Source organism: Cyanistes caeruleus, chromosome 4 (assembly GCF_971803275.1).
Source record: "Cyanistes caeruleus chromosome 4, bCyaCae1.hap1.1, whole genome shotgun sequence".
Taxonomy (NCBI): Eukaryota; Metazoa; Chordata; class Aves; order Passeriformes; family Paridae; genus Cyanistes; species Cyanistes caeruleus.
In genome coordinates this window covers 4,201,933-4,225,418 of record NC_141704.1, presented here as the reverse complement: position 1 = coordinate 4,225,418, position 23,486 = coordinate 4,201,933, and the positions used below count along the sequence as shown (strand labels likewise).

Here is a 23,486-nt window from a genome sequence, read left to right as displayed (position 1 = left end):
TGAGTAACTGTGAAATTATTGCCTATCAAATATCTCGCTGTACAGAGTCACTTGTGCAGATGAAGCGCCTGACAGGTATGGCCCATGTGGTCTGAAAGGAGGTAAGGAACTGAAACCATTAATGTTTGCAGCCTGATTGAGCAATTGATGCTACTGAAGCTTTTGAGCTGAAGGTACATGTTTAACCAAAGTCTGTCTCCAGAGAGCTGGAAAATCCCAGTGAAGTGGTAAAAATGACAATATAAGTAACAGAAATTATAAAGAAGTTGTGAGTAAGAGGAGTAACAAAAATATTTAAGAACTGACAATACCTTTGGTGTCAAAACCAGCCCCAGGAGCCTCAGGCACCTCTTATCTCCACAACTTTCAGGTGATTCTGTGCCTAGAAATACACTGTGAGGGCAGAGCCAGTTCTGGGTTGCCAAGGGAAGGACAAAACACTGACCTGTCATGGGGAGTTGCAAATACATGTCCAGAGCAGTGGGTATCACTGGGGCCTAATCATTTCTTACCATTGATTATCTTGGATATTTGACTGGCATTTGCTGAGCAAAGAGCCGTGACATCACCAGCTCCTCCCAGAGGTTTGCCGTCTCCTTCCCAGCACAAGTGCTGCTCCTGCAGCAGAGGCAGCTGGAGCAAACATGTGCTCCTGTCCCAGCAGTGCTCATTCACAGCCCAGCATTCCAAGAGAAACTCACCTCCATGAGAGGCTGGAGGCCATGCATGGGACAGGCTGGGGCAGGTGTTTGGTTGTGCCAGCTCAGCTGGAGGCTGTGACCCTCAGCAAAGGTGGGACAGTGGGACAGACAGGAGGGACATCCAGGAGGGGTAGAGGGAGAGGGGAAAGAGCCCCTTGTGTAACAGTGAACAGGCCTTAAGATACACAAGGACTTGTATAACCCTTCTGTTCTCCCCATTCTCCCACTATTCCTTCATTGTACTTATTCCTTTTCTCCTTTCCTTGTGCTTCCTCCTGTACCCCGTTAATTATCTATACTGTGGACATTTTTGGTTTTTTCTTTCCTATGATTCTTGCATGCTGCAATACTGCTTAGATGATGTGCAGGTAGAAAGGTAGGTTCTTTTTCTGGAAAGAAAATACTTTGCAGCTTTTTCACTTCTGATGAAATGTGTAGGTGTGTTGCTGGATGATAGATCTCAACAAACTCACTAAATATCCTTTTTGGATATTTTTTCCAAGCCTAGTTGCTATTGTTGATCATTGTGATACAATAAATCCAGGGTCTGCAAGGCCTTTAATAGGGACTGGACTATATTTTAATTAAGAAGATAGAGGGGTATAAAACCAGGCTGGCGTGAAAAAGAGGCAGAGAAGCACCTGTCTGATCTCAGTGGGTGAAAAAGAAAAAAGAATTTGTCTTCAGGCAAGTGCACTTTCAGGGAATCCCAGAGAGGTCTCTCTGGCCCCGAATTCTTTAGTGTTCCTGTGATTCCTGAAATCTGTGGAATCCACTGGGCTGTATCCATTCTACTTGCAGTATATAAGCATCAAGCTCTGAAGTTTCATCTGTGTTTTCCTCCCCAGGGGCCCTGGCTCTGGTTGATCCCTGCAGGAACAATCTCAGGAGTTCATTCCAGCTTTGCAGTGAGATACCACAGCATTTGTGAGGCCTAATTTTGGTGGTCTTACCCAAAGGTAAGATATTTAAGCACTAGTGGCTTTTACAGGGTTGGAAACAAAGGTCAAAAGTCCAAAGAGAAGAAAGGGAATGGGGAACTGGAGAAGGGGCAGCTCTGGATCACTTATTGACACAGAAAATGACAGTCGTGGCCTAAATTAACATCTTTACACTTGCTCCTTCCTGCATGAGACTGGGAGATAAGCATTTATTTCTTACCACTGTAATCGATTTATGTCCTAAATTCTTTGTTAATCATTACATTTGTGGGCTCCAGCCTTGGCTGAATCCTGCTCCCTGCCTCTTCATCCTCACCTGCCTCAGTATCCCCCTCCCAATCCATTCCCCAGTGCTCCCCAATAAAATATGTCCCTTTATCTCCACCAATATTCCACTTTGGCATGGCTGAACTTCCAAGAAGATCTTTCTCTGGCTGGGGAGGCAAAGTGGGTTCTGTGTTAGGGTGGGAACAAGTCCTAGGGAGCTCTTTCCTAAGAGGCCCTGGAGTCCCCAGCCCCTCTTTCCAGCCCTCCCAAAATTGTGTGCAAACACAGAGGTGGGCCAGAGCCTCGAAAACGCATTTCCAGTTTAATAAAGTTACTTTCAGAGCCTGTAGCCTGTGCTGAGTTTTAACCTGCAAGATTCCCTGAACCACAGCTGCTTCAGTCTGAGATACTGTGGCTTTACGTGCCCAAATCTCATTGAAGCCTGAAGCAATCTCTGACTACACCCTGCACTCCAAGTAAAGGAGTTTTTGGGGACCATTTAGTCCATTCCCTGCTACCTGGACAAAGTGGGACACTAAATTCATGTTTCCTATTAGCTTCTGCCAATTACATTGTGTTCATCACAAGCTGTAAAATAGCTTTAAATGCTTGAAGCAGCAAATGTAAGCACCTTAGCAAATGGGACACAGATAAGGTTCTTCATCTGTCAGCTCCCAGGCAAAGATCCTTAATATTCAGGTAAATAATATGAAAAAACTGGAAGTAGAGAAAGGCTTATTATGGCTGTAAGGCATGTCAGGACATGATTATCCTGTTTCACGCTGTCAGGAGAGTGTGAGATGGAGTAACTGACAACAAGCAAGACTTAATCAATCTGAAAAACCTGAAAGAAGACAATTTTAAATGGAAATTTTCCAAACAACCCACTTTGCCAGTTTGATGAGGGCAATGATTAAATGAATGGATTAGAACAGGATCAGCCAGTACGAAGGGCATAGATGCTGTGCAAAGCAGATTGTGCCCATGCCTTACCACAATATACTGGCCTGTATGTATAGGGCACTATGTCCCAGGGAGAGGAAAATTCACATTTTTGGTCCTTTTCACTTGTCCTTTATATCCTAATCCAGTACAGATTAACACCTTGGCCTAAACTTTACCCACTTTCCTAAAGAATGGGTGTTTGTATCAGAAAGGCACTAGCAAAACCATTCCATCCAAGACACAATAGGAATTGGACCAGTCTGCAAATCTAGCTTTTCATTGGTACAACCAAGAAATTATGGTTTACCACCTCAGGTTCTTCATTTTTAAATTAGGATCACAAAACCTCTTTGACCGGTGATAGGAGAACTATAGAAGGTATTATATTACTATTATTACTATTATTATTATTACTATTGTTGTTATTGTTGTTATTACTGTTATTATTATTGTTATGAATAATGCAGTGACCATGAAGTGCATGAAACCATGAACTGTGGATGGTGGGGACAGAATATTTTCCTGATGTTCCCAGTCCAATTAAACACAAAATGTGACACCAAATCTAGCAACCTCCTCCTTGGTGGATGACAACGTGGACCAAATGGATGAAGATAAACACCTTCCACCCCTGTGAAGCATCATGCCAGAACAAAAACAATGACAACTGCTGAAAAATTCCTTTGGCTGGGAACATCTGAGATGTGGTTTTGTCTAGTTCCCATTTCACAAATTGTGTCCATTTCTCTCCTTTCCACAGCCCTATTCTTAGTTTGAAAAAGCATCTCAAGAAATAAACACGGTGAGGAGATGGAGGTGTGTCACGGGATGGGGGAACATTCAGCGTTTTTCATTTCAGCTCCAGCTGGATAAACGACATTAACCCATCTGGAACAGCAAAGAGAAAATCAGCATTACCAGGGAGGCTTTGCTGGTTAAGAAACAGGAAGCAGTCCCGGAGAAGATCTATGGAGCAATAAGAGATGATTTACTTGCACAGATTTTATTGTTTGAATACACACACTCCCCCCATCCGTTCTCGTTTGCCCCAGCACGCACAGCAGTTCTCCCTGTTGGAGGATGACAGTGTTGCTGTTTTTGGCATTCCCACCAATATATCATGAGCAATATCTGCTTCTGGGCCCGGATGGAGAAGAGCAATCCACTCCCCATGCTGGACCTGATAATGGGAGCTCTCCATCACGCTGCCAGCTCACGGAGTGGGGTACAAGGTTTGCAGAGCAGGAGCTCGTCTGAAGCGGTTTTGCGAATGCCATTGTAAAGCCCCAGAAAAGCAAACACTTCCCAAATTACTCTGTTCTCCTTGTGTGCTCTCACCATGAGCAGCCTTATTCTGAGGAAAAGAAGCAGAGAAAAACACACAGGATCTGTGATGAGCAGTGCTGTTGGCAAGACTTTGATATGATGTGGAGAGCTCAGAGTGTGGGCAGGGCTGGGGATGTGACACTTCTTTCCTGAGATGGATCTTCCATTGATGAGTCTGGCTTGGTTCTTAGTGAACCAGGGGTTAAGTTCAGCTTACTGCTACTCAGGCAGGTGCTGGGGGGAAGTGGATCTAAATATGGCTGTTAACTTTAATGTGGAGAGCCTAAGACCATTAATTAATAATGACTTTTGGGTGTAGGAAGGTAAATTTAGATCAGATATTAGGAAGAAATTTTTCATTGATATGGGGGGTGGATGAAGCTGGTGGCTAAAGTGTCAGATAAGGGTATAAATTAATCTTCTTAAAAACCAAATGCAAATCAAAAAAAAAAAATCTATTTTTTTAAAGAGTTTTGCACTACTTCAGGCTTGAACTTTTCCTAGGAATGTAAGAATTAAGTCCCACAAAAAGCTTTTGAATCTCATTTGAAGTCCATTACAATGACTTTGGTTAAGGATTTTCATGTTTTTGTTACATGATTTTACCTCCTTAATACAAATGGGCTCTGCAAGAAAAGGTATTGCAGCCTATGATGGCATGACTGATGGGTTTATTTTTTCAGTTGTTTTATTGCCTTCCCCTAAAGGTATGTTTACATACATTAAATTTTGAGGGGAGTCCTAAGTTATACAAACATCTCAGTTATTTAATCTATAATCGCAAAGACAAGTAATGTAAAGAGAAGAAATAGCTGGAATTAGGAATATAATGGAACAGCCAATTGACTGTTGGGAAAATTATGCCTTTCTCTGCAATCCAAGTCAAACACTCTTCACAGCTTTGGGGCCTAATTAGTTAATTATTATTTAAATTATTTAAATTACTATTTAAGTTTAAGAAGTTAAGTAACTTCTAGCTCATTACTGAACATGTGCAGAGGTTTCCTTCCATAGTTTTGGAACTGTTCAGCCCATTCCATTGCTCTGATAGTGGCCACATAACATGATCCAGTTGGAAAATGCTGGAACTCAGCTACACAAGGAGGCAGAGAGGCTGGGAAATTATCCTGGGGAGTATTCACAAAAACATGATAAAAATTCTGATGTCAACTACTCCAGTACTTAAAATATCCAGGAAAAAAATATCCTGTGTTGTCAATATACTCCAGAATTTTCTAGAAAGGAGAAAGGACTTCCTGGAGGCAAAGGGGAGATGTGACTGCTCTCCCTGGCATATTATCTCCTTTAAGTTATATTCCCTTCTAAGAATTTTTTACTGACTCTGCTTTTTATCATTTGTTGTCCAAATCTGTGAACAGTCTAATTATGTCTTTGGAGATATGTTTAGTTCTGACACAGTGATAACTTGGTCACATAATCTTGCCTGGGTTTGATGAACCCCATTAATATCATATTTAGCTCAAGGCATTATCATGATGTGTACAAAACAGTAGAATTATTTTCCATTTGAGATTGTGTCTCTGGTTTCAGTAAAGCTGAAGTTAGCTGCTGTTGCACTCTCTTTAGGAGGCCCACAAACTTTCCAAACTCTAATTATGCTTTCCTTCCAAAGGACCAGTCTCTAAGATGTTTAAAGCCTATACCTTGCAAGGAGATGCCCTCAAGCTGCAGTCAAGACAAAGTTCTCTGTTCATCCTGTCCAAAAGCCTGAAAGATTTCAATTAAAAAGGTTAGTTTGGTTCAGTCTTCTCAGATTGACAAAGAAAAGGATGATTCATCAGCTGTTCATTTTTCCACCCAATTTGTTCCTTGTTATTTTTAATAAGCTTTTGAAAGCAAGCAAAAACATCAAGGGGAGATTAATTTCTGTATAACAAGAAAACATAGCAAAACTCCAAGCACAAGAGCTGAAAGTTTACATATTTTCATACCTAACAGGATAAAAAGAATGAAGAAAAACTGAATCCTCTTAAAAAGCAGTGGAAGGGAATTGTTTATTTTTTTGTTGTTTCAGTAAAGCAACAGTCCACTTGAAATTGTTGCAGCCAAAGCTCTGGTAGGATAAAATCACTTTTCCTCACCTCTGCTCAAGGCTGTGCACTCATAAACCATTCCAGCAGATGCCTGGGCTGATCTGAACGGGTTTGTCCTTGCAACCCTTCTGCATGACAAGTCGACAGCTCCAGCTGCTGCACAAAATTGCTCAGAAATAGTTATCATAAGAATTTAGAAGCCTTTCCCAAACTTCTTGATTTAGCTCAATATTCAAGAAGGCCACCTGATTCCACCAAAAATTGGTATGATTTTTTCATGGATCTCCATGTTTGGGAAGAAGTACCAGTGCTGGAAATCCTAAGGGGATGACAGTCTGGGGACACATGAGTTTTTGTCTGGCTTCTGTGTTACATAAGATCATTTCTCTTTCCTTCTCTCTATCCTACACCAGCCTTGTGTTTCCAGCTCTCTAGATATGGATTTTCAACCCCCTTATGCTCTAATCAGTTTTTCAGTGCACATGAACAATTCAAGCTGTCTGAAAGACAAGGCACCCCAAATCAATAATTAGTAGTTGTCTGAGTATCAAAATGGAGACATGGGAGTAGGTTTATATTGGATATTCAAAATAAATTCTTGACTGTGAGGTTGGTGAGGCCCTGGAAGAGGTTGCCCAGAGAAGTTGTGGCTGCCCCATCCCTGGAAGTGTCCAAGGCCAGGTTGGATGGGACCTGGAACAACCTGGGATAGTGGAAGGTGTCCCTGCCCATGGCAAGGGATTGGAATGAAATGATTTTTAAGGTTCCTTCCAACCCAAACTAGTCTATGATTCTAGAAAATCATGTCAAACCTGGAAAGACCTGACTGACAAATTTGGGCCAGGTAATTCCTGCTAGAATGGCAATATAATTCTTGTAAGTAAATCCAAGTGTACTTGAAGGCATGGAAAACTTCACAGAATGAAAGAACAGGAGGAAAAGTTGTGTTTGCTTACATTAAAAACTGGCTGTTTTTTGTGTATTAACCCATTTAATCTATCTAAAAGCAAAGTTAATGTTACTAACATTATAATAATGTGTTGAGTGAATATGGGAATTTGAGGTTACACTATAATCAACTCATACAAAAACCTAAAAAGAAAATATGCCACTCAATTTCTCCGGCCCACAGGCAGCATGGTGAGAAAAAGTGGGTTTATCAAAGCCAAATTTGGTGCAAATCACCATAGTTACTGTAGTTTCAGAGAAAGTTCCCTTATTTTACACCATTGGCAACATATTTTGAAGAGCAAACACTAATACTCAAGGGTTAAGACATCCAAGAGGAGTTTCCTCACCATGACAGGATCTGGAGAGCCAAGTGCATTAGTGAGTCTTGTGAGACTCCATGGCTCACTCAGAACCTGTAATAGTCATGTAATTACAGATATTTGTGCAGCATCTTATTCCTCTGTTTGTCAATGTGAAAGAAAAGCTGCTAGGAAAAGGGAAGTTATTTGTATTTATCTTTTCAGCGGGTGTCTTCTCTTGTCTGCCTCACTCCAGTTCTTTTCTTTCCAAGAGAAGAGTAATTTATAGGATCATAATGCAGAAAATTACTCATTGTAAGGATTTTACTATAATTAGTAGGTGAACCTTTAAGGATGTGTGTTCTTACATCATCATATTCACTCACTCAGTTGTCCTCTGTTGTTACCTGTAGCCCTCTATTCTACATATACTGTGAATAAATCCATAAATAAGCTCTATATGTGTCCAACACTTTGTGCTTCCCCCAATTCTTACCCATTTCTTTCATTTTTCAGCTTCTTTTTCTGTGCTCCACCTAAATATGCATCTGTCCTTTGGAGAACACCAACAGAAAAAGTGATGTCTGTCTTCTCCTTGTACAGCAGCTGTGTTCTGGATGTGATTTTATATTAGTGTTTGTTTGTTTTATATTTATGTGTGTCTCACATTAACTCATGCAGTGTCAGTAAGGGAAGGGAAGGGAAACAGAGATGATTTCACCATCTCTTTTGACTGCCAGTTTTCCATTTGCTTTCCTGAAATTCCCTGGAAGGACCATTTCTCTCATGCTGGGGCCAGAACTGTGGTGTTCCCATTACTTACAAGTTAGGGACCTAAAATCCTGATGCTAATTGTATTTCCTATTATCCATTCATCATCTTCTACCCAGAGGACCTTAAAGCAGGGAATAAATGTCCCTAGGAGAAGGTGGGAAATGAAGTTTTGTATCATTCCAAAATCTAAAGGTGATGTTTGGAAATCGGGGTGGGGGTTTGTGGGCATCTGAGTCCTGCTATGGGGTAAGTGTTCTCAGGATTTTCAGGATTTTGAGGTCCTGTTGCAGCTCAGAGAATGTTTCCAGAGTAGGTCAGTGTCAAAGATGGGCCAAACTTCAGACCCTAGTTAGGACTCCTAGAGCCTGAATAAAGGATTTCATCCCTGGATTATGTGCCTGCTGCTAGAGTAGTAATTGTACTTGCAAATAAAATCATCTCCAAAATATCCAGTAAACATCTTTGCTGATGCAGAGTGGTTATCACCTTCCACCCCAATATTTGGTGAAGGATCTCTTTATTTATGGCTTAGGAAGCACCTGGGAGTTTTTGAGGATGGCTGACCCCTCACAAATGTACATTATAATCAATGTCATTCAGACTGGAATCAGCTCTGTGGTGCTTTATGGTTTAGGGTTTTTTGTAATATTATTTTTCTGTGTAGGAAGGCTGTTAAATAATATATTCCAGTATGTGGTGAAGTTAAAATTTTCTTTTTTTCCTTTTTTTTTGTGTTTTGTCACTCTTAAAACACTCTACTGCAGACACTGAGTGTTATTGTACATTTCAGTTGTGAGGGCTGTGGCTCACCAGGATGAGGCCCAGCATCCTAATGACAGATGAACAAGACCTTTCCAATCTAAAAACTTTTCTATATATACACACATTTTTAAGGAAACATTTTGGGAGTTTTGTTAAATACTTATATTTTCCTTTTGGGCTGCTCATAATGTGCTTCTTTTGGAAACACCTTAGCAAAGTATTAAACTGCCTTTTCCTGATGCTGTACAGCCTGATGGGACTGGTAGTTTTAGGCCCATTTTCACCCAGAAAATAATCTTCTCAGAGGATTGTGCTTCTACTAAGGAACTGTGCTGACTTCCCATCAGCCAAGCAATGTGGTTTGTCTTGGACATTACATTAACTAGTAATTAGCATGTAATTATTATGAGCAGGAAGCCTGCTCCAGGAGAGCAGGGAAATGTGACTGTTTCTGTTTTAACTACAGCTCCCACAAGACCACGTGCTGCTGTGAGAAAACAAAGTTGAATGTTGACATGACTCAAAACAAAACCTTTCAGCAACCCAAATGGAAAGGTTTTGATTTCAGGCATGTCGAAACATTTCTCTTCAGCTGAAAATGTCAAAAAGAGCATTTGACATCTGTTGTGTTTTGACCTTTCCAAATTGAATTTCTTTGTCGCTCCCTCGTCCATTCTGTAAAAAAGAAAAACACACATTTCTTTTGTACTGGTGTGGAGGAAAACACAGACCAGAAATATATAGGGGATTTGCCATGAAGGGACATTTTTCAATTTCACTTAGCTCTTCATAAGAAAGCTTAGGCTGAAATAAAATACCTCTTTCTCCAATGCCTGCAGAGGGCTGGCATTGAGCTGAACTCTGCAGCACAGAGCAGGGGATAAAGCAGCAAGTGTGATCTTGGGGGACTGTGATTCCTTTCTGGGCACCCTTCTCTGGGCACGTGATGTAGAGGTAAATAACTCTGCTCCCACCCTGCATGTTCCTGCAGCAGCTGTACAGATTCCATATATTCCTTCTTTTCCATCTCTTCCTTGCTGCTATCTCCTGTGACACCCTGTCTGATTTATTCTTTGTACATCTAGTATGAAATCGAATAAATGTCTTATAAGTTACTTTCATCTCAGCATCTTCATTATTTTCATGTCAGAAGTGTCTCAGTGAGGGAAATTCAAGTTTGGGTGAGCTCACAGACATTTCTTCTCACTCATAAGACATGAACAAACCATCTGGCACAGTTAAGCCACTCAGCATGATCCTAAAACAAAGACAAATGCTGCTGCTGTTGCTTCATTGTTTAAAATAGACATTTTTGGAGCATGGATTATTTGAGTCCAGACCTTCCAGCTTTTTTTGTTAAACCCATACATATTGATACATGCCCCCGTACATCTCCATATACCCTTAAGGAATTGTCTCTTTATAAATGATGCACATTAAATATATGTAGCAACCGTTTCTGTGGTGTGTATCATAATTCTAAAATCCACTTAAAACAGCAGTGAAACTAAATGGGGATCTCAGCACTCAGACCCAAACAAGACAAGTGCCGTAGAACCATTAAATGGTTGGGACTGAAAGGGACCCTAAAGATTGTTTTGTTCCAATCCCTTCCATGGGCAGAGACAGCTTCCACTAAACCAGGTTGCTCCAAGCCCCATCCAACCTGGCCTTGAACAATTCCAAGGATGATATGTCACCATTCCTGCATCTTCTCAGGTTGAACACGACTGTTTGAGACTTTCTTTATGAAGCATAAAGGTGTCTATGGAGGGACAAAGATCTGAGCCATCCTGGGAAAGAAGGTTTGAAGCACCAATGGTTTGGGGAAAAATCTTGAGCTCAGTTTTCTCTTGGATTTCTTTTGACACGGAAATTTTTAATGCTTTGTGTTCTCAAGAGAGGTCCATAAGGAGTAGGAGAAAATATTCTGCTTTCAAGTCCTTCTAGAAGCCATTTCCAAGTGTCTAAAGACAATAAAACACTTGAGAGAAGTCAGCATGGATTCATGGAGGTGAAACTGTGTCTGATCAAAGCTTTCTACAAGGAAATAATTAGTCAATGGGTGAGAGAAGAGCAGGGATTATTTCAATAATTTAACAGGACTTTTCACGCTATTTGCCACAACATCCTCATTTTCAAGCTGGGGAAATACAGGTTAAATAAATGGACAGTGAACTGGGTTGAAAACTAAGTGAAATGCTGGACTCAGGGGGTCTCAGTGGTGTGAGGCTCAACTGGAGATCAGGCATGAGGGGTGAGCAGCAGAACCCAGTGCTGAAACAAGCAAAGTTACATCCTTATCAATGACCTGACAGGACAGGAACCTCTTCCAGCAAGTTTGTAGGTGATGTAAAACTTCAAGGAGTGATTGATTCATTAGGTGCTTTCCAAAGTATCCTGATAGGCTGGAAAAATGGTCAGTGGGGCAAGCTGTGAAATTCAGAGCACAGAAGTGGATGTGGAGTCCTGGATCTGGGAAGGAACAGCCACAGAGCCACTGAAGGGCCAGGCAGATGATTAAGAGATGCAGATGATTAAGAGTTTGCAGCATCTGTCAAAAAAGAAGCCTGGAGTAGAGAAATCTCATGGGGATCTCATCAGTGCGTATAAACATGTGAGGAGGGGAATGAAGAGGTTGAAGCTCAGTTTTCCTCAGAGTTGCCCAGTGACTGGACAAGAGACAAGGGGCAAAAACTGGGAAACAAAAAGTTGTTTGAATGCAAGGAATGTGGTTTTTTTATTATTATCAGGATGATTAAACACTGAAAGAGGTTATCCAGGAAGGTTGAGTATCCATCTTTGGATATATTCAAAGAGCTACTGGACCTGGTGTGGGGCAAACCTGTGGTAGCTGACTGCTCTGAACAGGGCAGCTGAATGGATGTTCTCTTCCAGCCTCAATGGCTCTGTGAGTATGAGGGTTGCAGAGCTTATCCCAAATGGACTGCACTGTTACCAAAACAGACCATTTTCTAGCATTGATAGATTTTTCTGCATTATAGAAAAGTTCTTGTCTATAAAATTATCTCTCTGGAGACTCAGAAGAAAGTTTTGGCCATTTAAAATGTGCTTACAGGAAATGGAGCGATGCTTAAGGATTCTGTTGCCATCAGCTTCGTGTGTGCAGCAGTTCCACTTGCCTTCTTTGGGCATCTGCTCCTGTGTGATTGCATTTTTATTCTTTTTCAGAAGGGCAGATGGTATTTTTTTTTTTTCCCTGTGTGCATAATTAAACAAACACACAACAAACTCATCTAAAGATACTAATTAATTCCTTTTCCTAATAGATTGCAGGCAGTCTATTAATATTACTCACTCCTGGGACTAAGAGTCTGTTAGCAAGAGCTTCCTCATCTTGCTGATTTTCCTTCTCCCATGGTGAGACTGGTGAAGTGATCCACCACATCCCTTTAAACACAGCCAAGCTGGAAGGAGCTGTAGCTAATCCTGGGGTGGCCTTGGTGATAGGCTGAACATCCTTTGCTTGATTTGTTAAACATTGTTCAGCTTGAGCCTCCTCATCTTCCTTTCTTTGATGGTCTGTGCCTGAGTGGCCATGGTGCTGCTGGGGCTCAGTGTTGGCTGAGGACTGGGTCATTCCTAGCTCTGCACACATCCAGGGATTTTGGGCTCTCTGGTATTCCTGGAAAGGGTGTGACAAAGGATAAGAAGTTTAATGGTTCTTCTCCTAATATATAACTATATATACACACTAAAAAAAAAAAAAAAAGAAAAAAAAAAAGGTGAGATCAAAAATGCTGTTGGATGGCACGGAGTGATTGTCAGCTCTATTATAATTACCCAATTAAAGAGGTGATAATGAACCCAGACTTGAAATGCTGGAGGGAGAAAAGGAGGGTGTCACCAGCGACTCAACATTTGTTTTATCCTAAATCTTTATTGTAAAGTAATCACCTGTCAGGAAGTGTGCTGAGGAGAGAGCAGCTATTCCATGCAGTGCTGTGATCACAGAAACAGGGTGGGAACAAAAGCAGCAGTGACAGATTCAGGTGAGGCAGTCTCCAGCCCAGGAAACCTCAGCAGCCCAAAGCTTTTTGAGGAACCCACCCTTCCTGTGGGCAAGGAGGTGCAGCCTGAGCTGAGAACATTAGGTAGAAGCTGTGATTTCTCCAGGTGGTTTTACAGCTGTTTACAGGGTGGGTTATATTTTTATTATGCTGGACAAAAAATAATCCAGGAGCTGTGAATTCACATGTTAGCCTTAGGAAAAAAACCTATGACAATCTGCAATTTGTTCTGAAAAGAACCTGGGGTAGGTGATGACCTCAGCAGCCTAAAGTGTGAATGGAATACTGGTTCATACTGCCATAAATATAGGCAGAAGTTCATAGGAAATAATCCCCTCTTTTTACATGGAATTTGTCAGACAAAATCTGGATCCATGGCCCCGTTGGATTGAGTCCAGGTGAAGGTCATGGAGATGCTCTGGGAGATGGAACACCTCTGCTGTGAAGACAGAGTGAGAGAGCTGGGGGTGTCCAGCCTGGAGAGGAGAAGGTACCAGGGAGAATTTAGAGCCACTTCCAGGGCCTAAAGGGGCTCCTGGAGAGCTGGAAAGAGATTCTGGACAAGGGTCTTCAGTGACAGGACAAGGGGGAATGGCTTCAAGCTGACAGAGGGCAGGGTTGCATTGGATATTAGGAAGAAATTCTTGTCTGTGAGGATGGTGACACCCTGGCACAGGTTTTCCAGAGAAGCTGTGTCTGCCCCATCCAGTAGCCAGCCCTTCATCTTCCCCCAGATTGATCCTCCCAGAAGTTTATTCCACTTTTGGGACTACAAATCCCATCAGTCTTCATGGTTGCCTCAGTTATGACTGTGGTTGTGGTAGACTTCAGCGGGCCACAGGAGCAGCTAGACAAACCAGGTGAATGCTCCCTTCTGAGAGACAGGGAAGAATGCATTTTATTAAATTCTTTCAGCTTTTAATGTGTGCAAAAATGATTTTCTTTTCATATGATCCTCATTGCTGGTTTTCAGTCGTGTTCAAAGATGACAAAATGAAAAAGATCAAATGATAAATCAAAACAAGAGCAACACAAAAGCCTGAGGGATACAGAACTGACAACAGATGATCACAGAAGAAAGTGATAAAATTCTTGCTTATTCCTGAAAAGCCGTCCTTAACTAAGAAATATTTCCTAGATATGTGTGTAAATGACATAAAAATTTTAGATTGATCATTTCTACTGGATATTATATGATAAAAATTTCAGTTTATTAGAATTTTAATCAGCCAGTTCATCATTTTCAAGGCTGATTAGTACTAATATACATATATAAATATTTTAAAATGCATCAAACAAGGCAAAGAACCAGCAACTAACAAATCAATTTCTTATTAGTTTACACTGGAAAATAGAGTGTCCAGAAGTGTGAGCCAGTTGTAAATATTAGGTGCATCAATCTTGGTTCCTTCAAACAATCAATTTCCCCATGAAAGGAAGACAAACACTGAAGACAAAGAGGAGAAAAAAGAAAATAAAAAGCCCCCAAAACCTGAATGCAGTATTATAGCAGTCTAAATCTAAATCATTGCTGTTCTACAATGAAGAGTAGATATCCTCTTTTTTTTTTTATTTCTGGGGGTTTATTTTGTTTTGGTTTTTTTGTTTGCTTGTTTTGGTTTTGTTTTTATTTTTCCCTAAATTTTTGGGGGTTTTTTTTTGAGCTGCTCTTGTAGTTAATTATAATGGCAACTGGCTTAAAAGTGTTAAGAGGAAAAGATAAATCACTTCTGAAACAAGTTTCGTAGTGGGTTAGTTAATGCTAGGAGCCTTGCCACACTCATTGTACTTATTTCCTGCATGATGGATTGGTTTCAGCTCCTCTCTGGTATCTTGAGGGATTTCTTCCTCCCTCATGAGGGCTTTGTGTGGACACACAGCACCCTGGAGTTCCCTTTGATGATGCTGACACCTGGTTAAAAAGAGCCCAGGACCAGTCTGAGGTCCTCAAGCCAGCTGGTCATGACTGCTTTGTGTCCTTGCTGCTGAGGCTGTGCAAATACACAAATCTTTTTCCTTTTTGCTTTGCACAAGAGACTTTCCCCAGAACTGGAGTTCCTCCTGGCCTAAAAGGAAGGATCTTTGTATCCATCCCCTGAGATCAATGAGGCATTCAGATACCACAGAGGTGCTGCTTTGGGAAAGCCTATGGACTTACAGGGAGCTGCCTAAAGGTGCATCACAGCTGTGCTTTCCTTTCATGAGACTTTCACCTTGTTACTCCATTGCCATTCAAATTTATCTGTTCCTTTTGCAAATACAGTCATGAAAGTCCTGTGTAGAGCATGGCAGCAACTCAGGGATCCTCAAAATGCTCACTGCACATCGAGAGCTTGAACCAGGAGGATAAAAAGCAAAATCTAGAGGTATTAACAAACAGAGAAAGGCAGGGCTGCTGATTGTGGCACTGCAACCATTATGGCTGGAAAAGACCTCCAAGATCATCAAGTCCAACCTTGGCTTTTTGCAATTGCCAGCTTGTGAGGAGTTACTGGTACCCTGTCATCACCCTGCCGATTTTAGTGCCCACTTCTCCAAATGTCCACTCAGGACAAGAGATGAGGCTGCTCAGCTTGACAAGCACAGCGTGATTTATTTATCTTGATGTTATTTCTCCTCTCAGCTGTTGCAGCAAGCGCTCTCTTCAAGGGTCTCTGAAATGTCACTGTGCAGTGGTGAGTTTAAATAGTCAGGCTGTGCTTGCATCTCTCAGGAAACAAAAGCTTCTTCCAGCCTTAACTAAAAACATACACTGGAGCTTCTTGGAGGATTCTCTTTGAATGTGAAGGAAAATGTGTAGAAGGCACAATGGCCACTGGTGGGACATCCCCTCTCCTTTGCCCTCATCAAAAAGCACTAATTTGATTTTATTATTTCAATGCTCAGCCATTCAGCTGGGATTCGGATGTTCCCACTGTCAGTGTGATGGAAATCAGACTCCTGGGTACTGATAGAAAAAATGAATTTAGTTCAGATCTCCACACAAATTTGGGCATGATGGTTCTGAATTTGAAGGACTTCCAAGCAGTAACTTCCTGGCACATAGCCACAGCTCTAAGTGATGCTTATATTTTTTTAAACCTTGAAAAGGAACAGCTGGGAACCCAAGGAGAGGATTCCCAATTGATATGTGTCCACCTAAACATAAAAATATTCCCTATTTTCAACAAAAACATCAGTATATGTGTAAATTCACATGCACACACACATTACTGTAGTTTTTATCTAATGTAGTGCATAATTTATTAAAAGGGTATATATATTAAAGAATTCTGCTTTCCATGAGGGTTCAGGAAAGGGCAAATGTTACTGCTTGTCTTTCATGAAATAAATTAAATTGAACACTACAGTTAAGCAGGACCATCAGTTAAGAGCAGGTATGTTCCACTGCAGTGATGAATGGCTTAATATAAATGACATAGGTGCTCTAAGACAGGGATAAAGCCCAAACAGGAGATCAGTAATTGCATCTCTCCATTAAAACTGAATTATCCCTCAGCTGCAGCTCCTACTGCTCTTGTCTAGTTGAGTCTTAAAATCCTCACTCTGGGGCCCTCACAAACTAATGCAGCTGCTGTGGCTGAAGGTGCTGCACAGAACAGCAGCAAAACTCAGGGCACAGGGCCAGAAATCCAGAGGGAATGAGGAGGGATATAACACTCCATGAGGGACAGCTGTGAGCACAAAGAGGGGGTGATCCCAATGTAGCCATAGCCATGAGGAGCTGATGTCTTTTCTCTCTTGGTCTTGGTGTTCCTGCAGGAGGTTTGCTGGAATTTAGACCTGTTTTGCTGTGTACTCATTTTTGACTTGGCACAGCCTCTGAAATGGCCTTTGTGAGGGTGAGTGAGAGCTCTTCCCTTCCCTTCTCGTTACCTCTCTGCTCTCACCACTGCTCCTCACTTTGGTTATGAGCAGCATCTGTTATTTTCTTTAGTATTAACAGAGCAGAAACCAGATCTGCTGCTCTCCACCCCGACATCATCTCCAGGATATCTCCTTTTAGCTCCAGTCTTAGGTGACAAACATTGCCTTTTGTTTACAGCCCCACAGCCAGAACAGTGCCTCCCCCTGAATTAATTCCAATGAGTTTTGCTTCAAATAAGATTTCCCAGGAAGTGCTGGGAAGTGCCTCTGGAGCTGTGTCAGTATGAATAGATGCCCGTTCATGCAGGCACACTCAGTGCTGTAACAATCATGGACATCTCGTACTGTCTTGAGGGGAAATGTGTCTGCTGCAGCTGGAACTGAGCTTCAGATGGAGCTGGGAAACCATGCACTAATTAGTTAATTGGCTGAAGAGCCCTGTATCGTATTGGATATATTCAGTTTATAAACTGACCCTAGTTTTGTGGGGAAAAAAAAAATGAGACAAAGCTTTGCAAAGTCATGGACCTTGTTAATCCCAATTTTGCCTTCACTCATCCCAGCATTATATGTGCAAGGGGCTGACTGATGTTACTTTGTACTCAGGAATATTGTTCAAGCGTAAAATCAGGAGTGAAGTCTGAATCACATCTCTCTTCCATGCTCTGCTGTGACTTCAGTTTGCTTTGTTGTGGAAAGACAGAATGAGTCACTGACTCAAAGAGAGGCAGCACAAGCATACTTTGGTTTTATTTCTTTACACCAGAAAAGCACGTGTTTTTGGAGAAAATCAGAGAAATCTACACACAGCCAAGAGGCTTGTGACTGACCCATGTATGTGAGCCCCAGCCCATCCAGAAACTGCTCTTGATGGGAGCACAGTGATCCATCCACCTTGTGCAGAGCTGTTCATCCAGGCAAGCATATCTCATCTCTTTCAACTGCACAAAGATGTGCCAGGGGAGGTTTAGGCTGGATATCAGGAAAACATTTTTCACCCAGAGGGTAGTTGAGCACTGGAACATGGTCCCCAAAGAAGTAGTCACAGCACTGAGCCTGACAGTTCAAAGAATGTTTGGACAATGCTCTGAGGCACAGGGTGAGATTGTTGGGATGTCATCTGCAGAACCAGGAGTTGGACTTAATAATTCTTGTAGGTCCCTTCCAACTCAGGACAGTCCACGATTCTATGTATTTTCTTGGATTTACTCCCCTTCCAACACACACATAGTTCTCATAAAGAACTTTTCAGAGTAATCAAGACATATTCAAAGTCATTACTGTTTAGCTCTGAACTTCTGGGTAAAAATAAATAATTCTTGACATATGGGAAGAAAAACTTTGGAGCTGTTCTGGCATTTGGGGTTTTGAGATGTTTTCTGATAGCATGGTGCAGAGTGGAGGGGGGCTTCTGTAGTGTGAAACAGAATAAAGATCACAATAATGAGGGCATGAAATTAGCTTGGCAGTATGAACTCCATGATACTGCGTAGGATTTTCAATTAGGATGAATTAAATTGTTGCCAAAGTCAGAATGGATATAAGGATTGAGCAGGGTAGGAGGGAGGGAAAAGGTGAGCCTTAAAGATAATGGCTTAGAGAATCTTCCGTACTTAGGGAATAGCTCATTCATCTGAAAATGTGTAAGAGACAATCATGAAAATTACCTAGGAAATAAAATATGTGTATATATAGTGAGAGTGAGAATATAAAGTGATGTCAGGGAAATCACAGCAGAAGAATAAGTGATGATTAGAGAGCCTCTCTCATTCTACAGACCTGCCAATGCTGCGTCTTCCAAGAGCACAGAGATAATTTACGCCATTGAAAAATATAAAGGACCAGATTTCTTCTGTGTGTAGTGCCAGGAAGGGTCAAACATGCCTAGGTATGAAAGCTCTTCCGAGCAGCTCAGTCTCTGTGGTTCTGTACACAAAATGTCTGTAGGATTTAATCAGAGCATAGGAGCGAGCTCATTATGTCTCATTTTATTTATGGCAAATTTCAGAGCCATTCAAGCAGTGCTCTGAGTTTTTATGAAGAGTAAAAAAGCAACGATTTACCCAGAATGTTCTTCTGTTCAGTAGGAGTCTGATTTTTGAAGACACAGTCTTTCAAGAGTGACAAACATTGAGCACCTTCCCACAGCTGAGGTTCCAAAAGATCCCACACTGCAAATCCCAGCCATCCGTCTTTTCCCATGTCTTCAGATATAAAACTGAGGAGTGAGGAGTGCTTGAAAAGCTTCACAAGAAGTGCTTAGGCACCTGATTCCCACAGAAACACATTTGATGTTGAGTGCCACTCCCCTTCTGCATTTGCCCACTTTATCCTTCCTAAATAGATTATAATGAGTGATTTTAATATTCCAATCATGCAAATCTTCCCCCAAGATTTCAATAATGCCACCGAAGTCTGATGTATACTCATAAATGAGCTCCTCCAATTCCAGTTCTTGTTTATTACTCAGGCTCCCAGCATTAGAGTATAGGCAATTAAAGAATTTCTTCTCTTCACGTCCCTTGGTGCCTTGATTAATTTTGTTCTTGACATCTTAATTTCGAGCTAAATGAATGCTCATTCATTCCTCCCTCTCTGCCTTCCATCTTTCCCAGTTTAACACTCTCCTGACTACTCAGCCTGACACCTTGAAAACTCTTCCGTGAAGATGTAGAGTGTTGGAACACAGTGGCTTTGTCTTCTCACCAAATAAATGATTGTATTTCTTGCAGGACAAATATCTGCCTCACTCTACTTATAACTAAAGGTCCTTCATTTTCAGAGGTTTTTGTCTTCCTCTGCTTGTTGGAAATAAGACTTCTGTATGGAATATCCATCTGTAGTATCCAGGAAATCTTCAACCACCTTCAATCCTTCGCATAAATCATAAAGAATGTTCACCACCATCTGTGGGAACCTTAAGCATTGTACACATGCTCACCCTTCCTCTAATAACTGTGATGGGTTTTGGAAGAAAATGTCAAATTACTTCTTTGCCCCTGGGAAATTTAATTGCATTCTGAACACAGTGTCTTTGCCACAGTTGATGGGATTCCTGTGATCAAATGTAGACATGTAGGAGGTAAAATTCTCTATTTCTTACCTTTATAGTCAGAAGAGAGAAATAAGGCTTTCTGGGGAGAAATTGGTCTGAACTAGTGCAGAAGAATCATGCCTGGGAAATGTCCATTTCTCTCTGTGGACTAGGAAAAATATTTCATGATGTAGTTTTCTGTAATTGAGACCCTTAAAGCAATCCTGGGGTCATTCCTACCCCTTCAGCACCAAAAACAGCATGTCAGGCTCTTGTATTTTCACTTGTGACCCTGCTCTGTGTGCAGGTTTGTGGATGTGCATTCAGAGAGTGTATTATGTCAGGAACCATACAGAAACATGGTCAGAGCCTGTTCTCTAGGGAAACTGTAATCTAAATGAAATCTTCTCTTCCTGTCCCTCTCCTGGCCAGGCATAATGCAGGGTAACTTTTAAAACATTTAAACCCTTTTTCAGGGGTGTTTGCAGATCCTGTTTCTCTGCCTGAGCATTTGAGATACTGAAAAACCGATGATATACCATAAGAACATGCTGAGTTCAAAACAGACCATATCCACAGCTGGCATGTAACAGCTTCACCTGTGTCCTTGTGCCAAATAAAGTCATTCTCCTGCAGCATCTCCAAGCCAGGCACTTGGAGTACAATTGGTAAAAATCCTGTGGGGGCTGTAGGTGTTGCATTTGGAGCTAATGACCACGCAGAGTGCTGGATGGTGGAATGCCTGCCCTACACAGAGAAGGAGCAGCTCCAGCAGCTCCATGGAGAAGAGGACCAGTGTGGGATGTGCTCTCAGTGCTTCCTGCCTGTCCTGTGGCGTCTGCTCAGATGTAGGAACAACCAGGTTCAGCAACTGGTTTGTGTGTGATGCAGAGGAGATTTATGTGAGCTGCTGGTGTCCTGCTGAAAGATGTGCCTGTGAGAGAGCCACCAGCAGATTGGGTTGCTATCCTGGAGCTGTGATTTACTTTGACCTGATTTAATTTGTGCAGATGCTGATTAGAAGTGCCCAAGAAGTCTGCAGGCACAGCTCAGCTGCAAGGACAGACAGATCACCCCCCAGCATCACCAAAGGGTTGGAAGGAGATCATCTAATCCAACCTTCCTGCTAAGGCAGGTACACCTACATCTGTGATTCTTTGGAAACAGCCACTTTTCCCATCTGGATGTTTTCTTTAAGATGGAATTTAAAGATTTTTTTTTAAAGTTCTTTGTTTGGGTCAGAGCAGATGTCCCTGGAACCATCTCTATAGAAGTACAGCTGGTAGAAGCAGAGCTTTTAAATTATTTCAGCTATGGGAATACAAACATGTCCATAATAATCTGCTCTTTGGACTTAATCTTTTCTATTTTATCCTAATCTAAGGCTCAAACTTTCATAGGTGAAGTTCAAACTAGAACCGTTTTTTTGCTATGAGGAGCACAGAGTTGCAGATGAGTCTCTGGAGACTGAAGCCAAGCTCAGCTCATGAAGTTTCTTGCCCATGTTCCTGGAGATGTTGAGCCTGTTTCAGTGAGGTGGGATTAATGTCCTTTAGCTTTCAGTGAAGGCCTTACACTGCAGGTTAACACATCTGAATCTCAGTCTCCATGGATGTGTTTCTGTGCAAGTTCTGATTGTAAATCCCCAAGGTAAACTATGATGGCATCCAGTTGTCTGAGCACGTGGTTTAATGATGCTTTTGGGGTCTGGGGTATCCTCCTGACCTCCAGCAGCTCTGAGGGTGAGCACCTCCCCTAAATCCCAGCTGCATCTCTCATCTCACTTGGGCATCTCTGATTCCTGGTAACATTTCAAATGTCACTGCATATCCATGCTTTGTGGCTAAATTAAGATTTAACAATTATTTAGAAGAGTAGCTCTTTGTTTGAGCTGCATTTTTTGGAAAAAAAAGGGCAGTGGGATTTTTTTCTGTTCCTTCTGTGTCTTGTTCCTCTTTCCTGCGTGGGGCTCATTAGAGCACTGCCATTCCCGATGTGCTTAGATCTCACTCAGGGTCTGGATCTATAAAGTATGAAGTTATTAGCAGGCCCTGTTATATCTGTATCTGTGTTCAGGGAAGAAAAACCTCCTGGGACCGAGCACACAGCAGCTCTGCAACAGCTGAGAGAAATTATCATAAACACCATGGAAAATCAATGTGGGCAAAGGGAGCACCTGAGCCTTCCCTAAACCTGTTCCTCCACCTTCACAAGTTAGAATACCTTTGGCAGTGTAACACTGGAAACAAGACGACTGTACCCTGGAAAACTCTTTTTAGAGCAATTAAGCCAAACTGTGCTACATGGTGTTAATATGGAATTTCAATTAGTATGTACAATTTGCTATCAGCTCTGGCCAAGCCATTTTCTCAAACCAAAGCTGCCCCTTGCTTGTCTGTTTGCTTGAAGAGTATGAAGATGGAAGCAATTTGTTAACATAATCTGGTTTAATACGATGACTAATGATTTTCAGAAAGAAGCATGGATTGGGTTTGTCAGGCTGATTATATCTGAAGCATGACTGAAGAGGGACTCTTTCACCTGGCTTGATCAATGCAGTTCTGCAGGACCTGTGCTGGTCCTGGGCTTTTCCAGGGTAAATTCCAAGTGGCTTCACTTTACTAGCTAATTGTAGGATGGATTTATTTGGTTATTTAGGGCAGTTTGAGTTCCCTCCTCCCAGGACCCTGTTCCTATTTGCACGAGGCAGCAATAACTGCTCAGTTCCCTCTTCCAATGAAAATTACAATCCCTCAGCCCCACCCTATACCTTATTCTGATATTCACACCCTGCACCCAATTCATCTTGCTTTGCCCTCTTAGGAGAACTGCTGGCTGTGCAAATCAGCTCACCAGAGACTGGAGCTTTTCAGTGGTGGGTGGTTTTGGTTCAGCATTGCAGAATTGTTGCTACATGCGTGGTTCTTGCCTCAGTCGCTGTGGATGGCTGACCCCAGACCCTGCAGTGCCAAAGGAAAGCTCGTGTGTGGTGGCCACAGGGTCACTTCTCTGAATACCCTTCCCTGCTCTACCCCTTGGCCAGTAGTTTTGTTGTGACTCATGTAAATATTGACATTTGCCACTGACTTGCCTTTGTGCTTTCATTCCCTGCTGAAAAGACTTGATGTTTTCCTTCTGAGTTTGCCTGGACTTTTTCCTCCCTCTTTTCTTTTGCATAGCCTTACTCTGAAGAGCCTGGAAGAAAGAAAACCTCTTTTGTAAAGGCTGCTTTTTTGGGGATTTTTTGTGGGTTTTTTTTTTTTTTTCCTGGAAATGTTAACTCCCTGCGCAGATATTCTGGGAACTTTTCACTGTTCTTTTACTGCGTGACACAAGAAACTAAAAGAGGAACATTATCTCTTCGAGGCAGCAAGTCATTGTACTTGCTTCTAAAAGCTGATCTTGTTTTGTTTGACTCACTAGCTGTTTTATTCTGGCAGTGATGCACTAAAATATCCTTGAGCTAGCTTAGTTGCACTCACTTTCCTTTCTTTTAGTGCCACATGTCTCGCAGTCACACTGTCCTCACCATGA

At 41.8% G+C, this 23,486-nt stretch overlaps 1 long non-coding RNA gene across 1 annotated transcript; it reads left to right on the top strand.

The window, feature by feature from the left end:
• Positions 1-602: 602 nt before the first annotated feature.
• LOC147653396 (uncharacterized) lies at positions 603-11,040 on the top strand. Its single transcript, XR_015285968.1, has 4 exons — positions 603-792; positions 1,550-1,660; positions 5,814-5,930; positions 8,001-11,040. It is a non-coding gene; the product is annotated as an uncharacterized LOC147653396 (long non-coding RNA).
• Positions 11,041-23,486: the final 12,446 nt, after the last annotated feature.